Source organism: Vanellus vanellus (assembly GCF_965231255.1).
Source record: "Vanellus vanellus genome assembly, chromosome: 1".
Classification (NCBI taxonomy): Eukaryota; Metazoa; Chordata; class Aves; order Charadriiformes; family Charadriidae; genus Vanellus; species Vanellus vanellus.
Window position 1 is genome coordinate 85,414,476 of NC_138905.1, and position 12,123 is coordinate 85,426,598.

Sequence of the window (12,123 nt, forward strand, 5' to 3'; positions counted from 1 at the left end):
GCTTCCCGACTTACTTCATCAAGAATACACAGGATGGAAAACAGTGATCAAAGATCACCATCTTCTGTGCCTCCAGAGCCTCTTTTCTCCTTTCCCCAGGTGTCTTCAAAAGCCTTGGATGCTACAATAAATAAATTTGGTCTAGCTTTGCGTCATTGGCACAGAGGGCTCAGTGCAAATACAAATCCCTTCCTCATGTTATTTTGCTGAAGTCAAGAATCTGCCTCAGAACATCTTGGCTGCAAAGTCAGGCAGCAAATGTCTTTTTCAACTGAATCATCACCTGCCTGCTAAGGGAAGGGGTGTTGGAACTAGAAGGCAAAGGATGTTGGAACTGGAAGGGGGTTGGAAGTACATGATATTTAAGGTCTCTTCCAACCCAAACCATTCTATGATTCTATAGTTCTATGTTCATTTGGACATAAATGCTTTAATCCTGAGATCTTCTGCTTGCCCATTTAGATGCCTAAGGGCGTGTCTTTATTTACTTTTACTTTCCAATTAGTAGAGAGAAACAGGTACCTCCACAGTCCTGTCATCTTCCCCTGAAAGGTCAGAGGAATGGTCCCTGAATGTCTCCTGACAAGACAGACTAGGTGAAGGAGGCACCGGGGGATGATTTTCTCCTGTTCCTGCAGTGTCCCAAGCCTATGCTGAAGGGCCGGAGCTGGCTCCAAGGTAGGTGCTTTGAGTGTGACCACTCCACTGCTTGTTTTCCCAGGTGCGTAAAATAACGCAGAGCAACCTGATCCTTCAAACAAAAACTAGTTGCATTATGTCCCAGTGCTGCTGTTATGCTGGCCCCGTAGCATATATATATGTCTCATCTGAGGATGTTCAGTTTCTTCGTCTCCCTTGTCAGAATCCTCCTCTCTACAGAGGAAGATTGTCCTGAATTGTGAACATGAATCAGGCTGCTCATGATAGACCAGAGCTACCAAAAGTGCCCTCAGCAAGCTGAAGCTGAAGACTGCTCAAGGATGGCACAACGTCAAATGTGAACTCACCTGAAACCATCCTATTGCATGAACCAAATGTCGCAACAGTCCTAGGCAATGGTGTGCTATCACACAGCTTGAGCAAGAGCAGAGGTCATGTATTTCCTTGAGCATTGCATAGCCCCCAGATAAAGAGCACAGTGGCACGGCGATGTTTGCGCATGGCATGTGTGACTTCTTAGTGTGGTATGTGCTGGAGAGGCCCATGGGATGCAGTTATACCAACTAATATACAGCATGCATACATCCAGGTGCCTCCAGAGTGGTTGTCCTTGAATGGCATAGGCATGCCTACAGCGCCAGCAGGCAGCTGGAGGCCTGGCCTGGGGGTGAGGGCTCGTTCTCTGCCACTGTTAATAAAGACGTTGAAAACTTATTTTGTGTTACCATATCATTAAATAGGAATACGTGTACAATTTACACATATATTAAATGTATATATGCATATATATATTGAGGCATATGTACAAGTTTCCTAAAGATCCTTCAAACAAGAACTAGTTGCATTATGTCCCAGTGCTGCTGTTATGCTGGCCCCATAGCATATATATGTCTCATCTAAGAATGTTCATTTTCTTCTTTTTGTCTCTGAAATGGCTGGTTTTCTGCCTTCTTTTTTTTCTTTCTGGGAAATCATCTCTATGGCTATCATTGTTTTTCCAGTTTGAACCTGACCGTTTTCAGCAAGTCTTCCAGTATGGCTGAGTAGTTTATATCTACTCCAAATCATTGCAGTAGAATAAAAAAATCAATATGCTTTGCCTTAACCTTTCCTCTTGGTCTGTTTGAAGTACATGGTTTGGCAGGCTGCATAAAGAGCTTGGTCTTAGCAGCTAAGACAGACAGTAGCAAATCATTTCACCTCAAACCTTTCCCTGGAAGAAGTGGGTATCATTATACAGAGTCTTTTAGTTACCAGGATTGCACCAGCCCGTTCTCGAACAAGTTTAATGATTTAAGCTGAAAAAGCCAAAATGTTTTTCATCTTACTTCCATGGCTGGTCCCAAGAGGGCAACACATTGCACTTCTTGATTTACCACCATGATAACTACATTGACTTCATCTTGAACTAACACCTCTACTAGAGGAAAAAAAAAAAGAAGCATGTTGTGTGCCTTTAATGATAACATTTGATGACCAGCACGCAGAGCAGTCACAGGTCAGACTCAGCCCTGGTTTAATGATCAGCTTAATAATGCCCCTGGGATGTGAGGATTAGCATGTGGTCTAGAGAAGACTGAAGAGCAGAAATTCCTCTGGGAGAAGAATTCAAAGTTTTGGCATGATTCTAAACTACCATAAAACCAAAAAATTTAGAAATTTCTATGTGGAGGAAAATCTGGAAGAAAAAAAAAAAAAAAAAGAAAGTTGGCCTAAGAGCAATATTTTGTTTCAGACCCAACTTTAAAAATTGCTTTCATTCAGTATGAAATAAAATAAAAAAAATAAAAATACAGAAAAAAACCTTTCTAAAGGCTTGAAATGAGACATTTCAGCAATGTCAGATATTTCTTCCATTCCTCTCCTCATCATTGCTTTCTGGTTTCAACCCTGAACTAATGGCGTTCAGGAGGAAATGATCTGATAATCACAAACTGAAGCAATCTAATAATCATGATTTGAGTTTTCTGTTGAAATACATTTTAGTGTCCAGTTGATTTGAGGAGGATATGTACATACTCAGTGTGTTGCCAGCTCAGGTTCTAAATGAAAATTATGTGCGCTGAAGGTCACAATTTATGAGAAACTTGATAAAATCGCAACTGTACTGTTTTTAATAGAACATACACCAACAGAAGGGGCTAAGAATTAAGGCTGTTTATCAAAAGCTACAATGTGAGAATTTACATTAAAAAAAATAAAGTATCTAGTTTCCTTCCGTTTTACACACATCTAAACATTTGTTTTGACCTAATGTGGTGTGATGGAGGGGGGGGGGGGGGAGGCCAGAAAGGATGTACTACGGGGTACTACTTGTCAATGAGTCCATTTTGATTGCAGATCTGAAAGCATCTTTTCAAAATGGCAAGTGAAGTGGTTTATGCAGAGGTATCGCCCAAAGAAAGAGTGCATTTTACTTCACTAACTTCAGATACAGGTAAAAAATGGTCACCTTAATATTACTTACTTTTCTTCTGCTCAGTGACACATTCTTACAACTTTCATTCTTTCTTAAATCAAAGTATTCATAAGAAGCTGAAATGCTGAAAGCATTTTTATAACTATTAATATCCACCTTTGTTTATTATATATCTATTGCTTGGCAAATTCATGTTTATTAATAGAAGGAATACTGAATTCTAGCAAATATAAAGAATGGACCTTTAAAATCCCATTTTGGATTTCAGTAGTATGGCTGAAAAGTGCTGTTTCTGAAACACATTAATGATCAGACACTGAAGATATTAATAAAGATTATTGGAGACTCATTGGCAGTTACACTGCACTGATGACACTGAATGGACTTCTCTCTCCTGCAGTACATTTACATTTTATATTTTAATTTGATTCATTTTCTTAGACACCAGAAATATTTTTACATTGTAAAATGACAGGTCTGTTTATCCTTACTTTCTCTCTTTCTTTCTCTTTCTTTCTTTGTCTCCCTTTCTGTCTCTCTTTCTGTCCCTCTTTCTGTCTCTCATTCTTTCTCTTCTAAAAGTTCTATGTTGTGAGAAATACAAGTCAAGATTCAACAGAGGTTTCTATAATTTTGAAAACTGTTAGTCCTACAATTTGTGTTTGACCTACTGATGTCTTCAACCATAAAACTGCATTACTTAAAAAACTTATTTTCAAGAAATAAAGTGCAAAAGATAGCCATTAATGGATATAAGTAGGAAATAATTTATGTTTTTAAGAGAAAAGTATCAAGTTTTATTTTTTAGATTCTGATCAAAAAATAGATCTTTGCTAGTCATAGGACAATTAAGCACGGAAAAAATATTTAAAATTATAATATTCAGAGGTCACAGTATGAAAGAAAAATGTGTCCTGAATATGCTAGCAAAGCAACATTTATCCTATAATAATAAGTTTTGTAGATTCACTCCTTGGGACACAGTACTAAAAGCATCTGTACAGGTATGATGTTTTTGTCTTTCATGTGTTAACTCAGTTTGCCCCTTAAATTGTGTGATCAGTTCACCCCAGAACAGCTGCTCTGCCAGGACAATATTTGGCACCCCAGAGTAGAACTACCCCATAAGTACTTATTGGAGATGCACACACATGCCCAGTACAACCATCTGTACAAAACGTTTCAAAATTTGAGAGCATAAAAGTATGTTCCACCCAATATTTTTGTTCCCTCACCTGAGACTATGCTTTACATTTACAGTTATATTTTATAGTCTTAACTGCTTATACACAGCTTTTAATACACTTCAGTGAATTATGGTTAGAAATTGCTGTTGTAAGTTATCCTGAGAGCCCTCTAACCCAATAATATACTTCTGAAAGTTGCCAGTATGAGGTGCTTGGAGAGACAATGTCTAAAAAATTTTGATGTCCAATTATGAGGCTAATTAAGTAACTACATTTCAGGGAAAATGTTTTTCTTGCACTGTAGGAGTATGACGGCATGGTGTTTACCCTTTCATAATCTTTTTGAAACATCTTTTCAATTGCAATACCTATATTCTTGTCTATGAATCTTGCATCTCTTTTGGTGTCCTAATAAATGTTTTACTTTAATAACACCCTAAACCCATGACTTCTACAGGCTGATTCTAATATTTTGCATGAAGAAACACTTTAAATCAGTCTTGAATTTGCCACCTATTAATAGCATTAGTGTGTCTTAGTGAGATATAGTGAAAAAAACACTCATCTACATAGTTAATTTTTTTTTCATGTTCTTATATATATAAATTTCCATTATACATTCTTACAATCTCTATCTTCAATTTCTACATGTGCTCCATTGCTTTCACAGTTGAGAGCACAAGTGCAGGAAACTGTGGTCCTCATCTTCTGCCAAACGCTGTTAACTGTTCTGACTCTTTAGCTGCTGCGCACAAAAGATGCTCTATTCAACATGACAGGGATTTGATAATGCTTGGTACGAAAAATGGTTTAGATTCGACATTTTTTGTTAGTCTAAGGCAGATCTCTGGCACCCTTAGGAGGCTGCTTTTACTTGGGCAAAAAGCTTGGTATTTGCCATGCTACAGTGAGTTCAGAGCACTTAAGTTGGCTATCACCCACCTGCCTGAAAAAGCTCAAAGGATGCAGTTGCTGTCTCGCTCCATGCATGTTTTACATTAGACCGTTGATACAGCAAGACTTGTAACGACTAAAGTTGCTCCTGTGAGACAGGAATAATGGCCTGGGCCAGCAAAGAGAAGGGGTTCCATACTGCCATGTCTCTGAGCACTTTTTTGAGTTACAGACTTCAATGTTTGTGCTGTCTTATCTGACTGCATAGCTCCAAGTTTGGTCTGCTTCCCCATGGCCACTACGCCTGTCCCCCGGCTAGGCTCCACCCTGCTTCTCCTCTCCCTTCGGCCCCCTTCTGCTTCCTTGAGTTTTCGCATGTGGTAGATAGAGCTTTTAATCTCCACGTTGCTGGACTCGTCCTACATTTTGCATCACCGAAGCTTGCATTTGCTTGTCTTCCCCCTGGCACTTCAGAGAAAAATCTGTTTGGTTTCTCTCTTAAGACAAAAACCTGTCTTATTTCATACACTATCAGCAAGCAGGTTTGACTTAAGTAGCTCCTGGGAAATGAGGCAAAACATGCAAAGCAGGCGACCTACAAGGTGGTGTGTTGCGGTTGATATAAAAATACAGCTTCTTCCGTCCTTCTTTCCGCTGCCACACCTACCAAAAACTGTTGGGGTCGGTCAGGCATGTCCCGTCACTGACCACCTTCCCTCTCCCTCCTACGCTGACAGTTCATCTGTGGATTTAATATCGCAAGATGGAGGAGAAACTGCGTCACAGGACAGTTCACCACTTCATTACACCTTCAGTCATCTTCCTACTTATACCTCGTCCCATGAGCTTTTCTGATCGTCCAGTATTGCTGATTTGGGCCGATAGTCCTGTAGACACCCTCTGGGCAGTGAGATGTCTTCTGGGCATACCTTTAAATATGTGAATTTGAAAGCACTCCCTACGTGATGCAGCTCGACTGCATAATAGCGGTCAGGTACCTAAATGTCATCTTTGCCTTCTTGGAGCTTTACATCTAGCACTGGCCACTGAACTAAATAGCCAAAGGATGTGCTGCTTTTACCGTGATAGTGAAACAGATCTCTTCTGTCATGCAGATGGCCAGTGTAAGCATCCATACATAATAACAGACAAGTGTAGGCAAGGCCTCCAAAGATAAGGACAGCAATGCTTAGCTCTTGGTGTTAAAGCTAAGCAATCTCAGCAAACCACCCACTTTTTTGGGGAAAATGAATGGCTGCTGCTTAAAGTCCTGTTGCCAATTCCTTTTCCAGCCCAGCTCACGTTATTGTTAGTGAATCTGCCCCAGGTGATGGAGCACTCCCCACGGCGCAGCAGGTGGGATTCCCTGTTGAGGCTGGGAAGGATTGGAACGTGCAGTTTGCCAGGCAATCCCACACCTTTGGGGAAACTCACCCTGACAACATTTTTTATGCTCTCCATTGGTTGTAAAAATCTTGTAACTCATGGTGAAAACATTTTTTTCTTTTTAATAGCTGCAACTGTGAGTGTCATAACCATGCTTGTGGTTACCAGGGCATATGAGGGTTTTCTACTGACCAACCACCAGGCATGGAATAGGGAGATTTCCAGCTGCCCCTGGTATGTGTACTGATCTCTGTCATACCACCTTTGAAAGCCTAACGTGAGACAGTGCTATGGAAAGTGCTGGAGCGCATGCCAGAGTCTCCATGCTTAGCAAGAGGCAATCCTTTTGCACTTGGAAGTCATGCCTCCCAGTAGTAGAAATGCCATGGTTTATTTTGCCTGAATGTGCTCTATGTCGAGGCAGTTCTTTCAGTGCAGACATGTCTTAGTCCAGTCTAATTTATGTAGGCCAATATCTCCAAGCAGTCTGGAGACGCTAGGTAGTTTTCAGAGGGAATGGGTGTATACTCTGAGGCACGAGCATCTGGCAAAGACTTCTTCCTGATGCGTGTAAAGGCAGTCAAATCAAGAGTAAGGATAGAGGAGCTTTTATTTTTGCAAAATAAATCCTAAAAACAGATTATCTGAGAACAAGGATGGTCTGGGAAGATCTTTATCCTGATGAGCAGCTGACAAATGGGGAAAAAAGTCAGGAAGGAACATGACAAGTAACACTTGGAAGAAACAGAGAAGAAACCAGTGACTGGAGGAAGATCAGTTGTTCCCTGTGGTTTCTAGACCTCATTACAACAGCATAAAAGTTCATAAGGAGAGAAAGACCTGCTCCATTGCCTTGGTGTGTGAAATGGGGATTTTCAAGGCTGGAGGATTGGCTGTCTCTATTCAATCGAGATGGAGGCTACTGCAAAAGTAGGGGAAAAAAGAAAGGGGGAGACGGATGCTTTTGGGTTGTAACGGCATAGATTTAGGGAGAGCCACGGACCTGGAGTCTCTCGGGCGCGCTCGGAATGGCAGATTTTTATGGTTTTCCATCCGCTGTGGAAAGCTTTCCAGGCAAATGGTTCTCAGTCACAGAATGTATGTGTCCAGGGCACCGATGTAAGAGCAGAAAGGGCCTCCTCTGCTGGCAAATGAGAATGGTCGTAAATTAGCAAAGCAATAAATTTTCAGATAAGTCTATTGTTAAGTCTTCTCTCCCCAAGTTTCTGTTTTCTGTGACTAACAACAGCGGGGGGGGGGAGGGTTGAGAAGCTGCTTTTGGACTATGTTGGCTGAGAATTAGCTACAGACAGGCTCTCCTTCCCGTTTTTGTTGAGAAAGTCAAATTAATGGTTTGTACTGAAAATCTGTGCTCTGTCTGCAGTGGTGCTTACCGACCATTAATTAAAACCTCATTTAAATACTTGGAAGAAAGAACTTGAGGAAGAAAAATCTGCAGATGAAATGAAAATAGTGTGTTTATATTTTGCATAAAGTTTTACATTTGGTGGTTTACTCTGAATTGTTAAAAAATATGTTTAATTCATAAGTGATTGAAAAATAGCTTGTCTCTGCTCTATGCACATGCATAGCTTTGTTCCAATGGGAACTGTACTCCTCTTTGTGAAAGAAGAAACAGTAGAAAACAGGCATGCTTCTTACCCATGTACAAGATCTTAATTCACTAGGAAGAAAAAGTTCATTGAGAAGTAAATAGGAAAAAAATAATCTAGCCAAAAAAGTTGCCACCGATTAACTTCTACATAAAGACTGACAGAATGTATACACATGTGTATAAGATATGGAATAAGAAGAAAAAAATATAATTAATAATAGAGTAGTTCAGTGTATGATAACCTACAGTCACCTAGAGTGGGGTTTTTTTATTTTTCTAAAAGTTAATAACTAAAAAACATTTTTTTCTATTTTTTTGAAAACTGCATAGCAGGATAATTATTTGCATGAACTCTTCTAGTAATTTCTTTTTGGCACATTCATTCAGCGACACGCAAGTCATCAGAAAAAAAAAATGAAAACGTTCTTTCGTTCTTGCACACGTTCTTTCTCTTCACACTTTCTCAGACAAGGTCTGATGCTGCAGGGTACTAGACTCAATGAGAATGGCAGGGGCTGGCCTCAGGCAGGTTCTCGAATTGTAGCACTTTTTGTCTTTACAGGTGATCCAGTCACATACTCCGAGGTGAATGTGAAATGGCGATCTGACAGACCTGACAGCACAACCAAGACTACACATACAGGTACTGCGATACTGCAGGACACTTCACATTTTCTCATTATATTTTATCCTCTTTGTATACCATAATTACATATTTACATATAGTGGAGGAGTTTCTTAGGGCTAGATGCCCAAGGAGATGTTGATATGATCTAGGCAAATTAAAATACCTTCAAAACCTTTCCCAGCTGCTGGTTTGCCCTGGGGCTGCCTGAAGGCTGCTGGTGACAGCATTTTCAAAGTTAGCAGGTAGAGTCACAGGCCCCCAGGTTTGCATTAGGCTAAATCTTTTGTCCCTCCGCCTGTGAGGATTCACAGCATCAGCGTCCCTTGCCTCTGGGGTCAGTCTAGCGAGCCTTTGGCTTACATCTGTGCTGCCGGTATGGATTGCATCTGGGAGCCAAGGGTGGCCCCAGGGCCCTTTGGTGCAGACAGATTTGTGTCCACGCTCTTCTGTGCAAGCATCTCAGGAGCAAACCGGCTGCTTCCGCACAGCGTAGCCGCTGGCCGCTTACCTCCTTTGGGCCCCGTGCAACTTGTTCGACTGTGGTGTTCTGGTTCAGAAATGCCTGCATTTAAAAGGCTGTGTTGCACCTCGACAAAGTATTTTTGTTTTTTTAAAGCATGTCACAAAATACATTCCAATATGCTGCTGGGAATGTAATAAGGGGTCTCATAGAGACCATGGGAATGTCCACTGGGGATACTGCTGGAGAACACTTTGGGCAGAAGGAGTAAAATTTGGCATTGTCCATGTCTGCACTGTTGGAAGGGAACAGGTCTCTGAAATACAACCAGCTTTCTTCCGAGAAGGGACAGTTAGTTCCTCCCAGAAGGATCCCAGAAGCAAATGAAGGTGCACCATGCAGGCAGTGTGGTCCACTGAAGGACCGGGAGCTGGTGGCATTCCATGCTGCCATTCCATGCCTCTAGTGAGCAGATCACACAGAACTCAGCAACTCCCCGCCCGTTCAGCAGCCAAATAGCACACTTTTCCAGGGTATAGGACAGTATCACTTTTTATCTTTGTTGCAGGTGATTTCGATCCATTTCCCCCTGCTCCCCACTCCTGAGGTACTCAGAACACGTGGTTAAAATTTATTTTGCAGTGGAGACACTCACAAACTCTTCTGTTCTTTTAGCAACAATTTAGGTGTATTGGTTTTCACTTCCCAATGCATTTAGGGTGAATGAATATGTCAGCAATAGGATTTAAAGCACAAAAAACTGACTTATTTTTAGAAAGTAATGGCTAGGGAGTAAAAATTAGGTTTTAAACAGTTATTTGACAAGTTCAGACAACTTGTATTTATCTTAAGTGAAAATTTTAAGATACATTAAACTATTTGCTCAAACCATGTAACCAGCCCTGAAAGTAAATTTTGTTTTGCAAAGTGAAATATGAATATGAATTTTATTCACTTTTTGTATGAGGTGAAAATGAAGAAGAGAGGGAAAGAAAATGCGGCATAAGAACAATTAAGATATTTATAGAAAAAATGTTAGCTGCAGAAAATGCTAGTGAGAACAAATGTTTCCATTGGTGGGTTAATTTGGCCTTACCACAAGGAAAAAGAAACTGAAAGCCTCAGTTAAAGTGGCAGTCGGGCAGGCAAGAGAGTGGGCCAAGTGGAGATCTCAGTCCTGCTGTTACAAAGGCAAAGCCAATTTACTGGCTTCATTTAAATGCCCTCTGATTTTATGCCAGTGAAACTGAGGTTGGACTGCAGCATGAAAAGTATTGTCAGTAATGCAGTTTTGATATATTGCCATCAGCCCATCTGTTTGTTCACTACCTTTTATTCCCCAGTCCTCACTTCCTCCCTGCTTTCTGTGATTCTGCCTACACTGTCAGTATTTCCAGGTTTTCAGAATTTTGTTCTAGGAATATAAAAATCCATATATGCTGTATATGGATAAATGCTATAGGTGAGCTCTGTCCCTTCACATTCTTTGCTGAAACCTCTTTAAAATCACAGAAGTCAGATGTTTGTTCTAATTCTGGTTTAGACTTGTTTTTTTTTTACCATACAGATCAGACTGGAAAGTGTTAAGGAATGGGGATCAAAAGAACACAGAGATCCTGGACAGGATTACAGCTGGAGAAGAAAATGATGGAGGGAGGGATTTAACAACTAATTAAACATGTGTTCTTTTGTTGTGCTTAAAAAAGGACGATAATTGGGGAAAAAAGGTCTCTAGAATTTCAAATTACCTGTAAAACCTGTTTTTTAATCCTGTATGTGAACTTCTGGATTTCCTTGTGGGTCCTCAACTGTATAACCTCAGAAAAATAACCCCCAATACCACAACCATTGCAAACCATTCTCCAAGGAAAGGCAGAGTATATTCCAGAGCAAGAAGCACGGACTGACCTTTGCGGGAGTTGCAGGCAAACTGCATGGCAAAGTGTCAATACAGCAGTCTTGGCAACACTGCACTGCCACAGAGGGTGAGAGGTGACATTTTTAGGCAACTTCTCAACAGCTATGATGATATAAACTGTGACTGGCCAGGAAAAGCCACTGACCCTGAAAATGTGATTTCACATATAAACATATACACAGGTTTATATACATAAAACCTATATACGTATATAAACATATAAAGATTTTTTTCGCTGAATAACTGAAATGCTAGGACTCACAGCTTCCAGTTTCCAGGATTTTTTTTTGTTGTTGTTAAGAAAACGTTTTCCAAAGCAAGGTTTAGTTTATATAGGTACATTTAGCTGAAAAAATAAGGAAATGTTTTCTGCTGCATCTGCAGCACACTGAGGACATCCTCATAAACTTGCTCTTTAGTTTCCCCAGATGCTATATCTGTAGCACATAATGTAACACGTTCCTGCTGAAGGCCCAGCTAAAATGATTTTGCATACTCCCATAACTCAGAACAAAAGTTGATTTGCTGCTGCCTGTGGTGAGACCCCTCTCTTGTCCCTTTGGCAGCGACCTGCTTGGAGAGCTCACACTGGTGTTACATTGCTGTCGTCCTGTACTTCACTGCAGTGATTCTGCTCATCACTGTCATCATCTTGGCTGTGAAATGTCACCACCTCTGAGGGGGACCCTGCCATCCTGCTGATGTCCAGGGTAAGTCATTTTTTGTCATGTTCATATTTTCATACAATACATTTGCATTTATCAGAAGAGGTGCAAGGAAGCATGCCAAACCAAACACTAAAGTCACTGTCACAAATTCAACCAGCCAGCAATTCACAGTCACACCAGACAACATCTAGCTCTCTGGCATGGATGCATTCTACACTTAATGGAGCACATTTGAATACCCAGCAGCTTCTGCAGAACTGCCTGCCAAAACAAATATTGGGCTCTGCT

General features: G+C 40.7%; 1 long non-coding RNA gene across 1 annotated transcript; it reads left to right on the forward strand.

Moving 5' to 3' along the window:
* Positions 1-2,976: 2,976 nt before the first annotated feature.
* On the forward strand, positions 2,977-11,748 carry LOC309685306. Its single transcript, XR_014270428.1, has 3 exons — positions 2,977-3,097; positions 8,724-8,804; positions 11,734-11,748. It is a non-coding gene; the product is annotated as an uncharacterized lncRNA (long non-coding RNA).
* Positions 11,749-12,123: the final 375 nt, after the last annotated feature.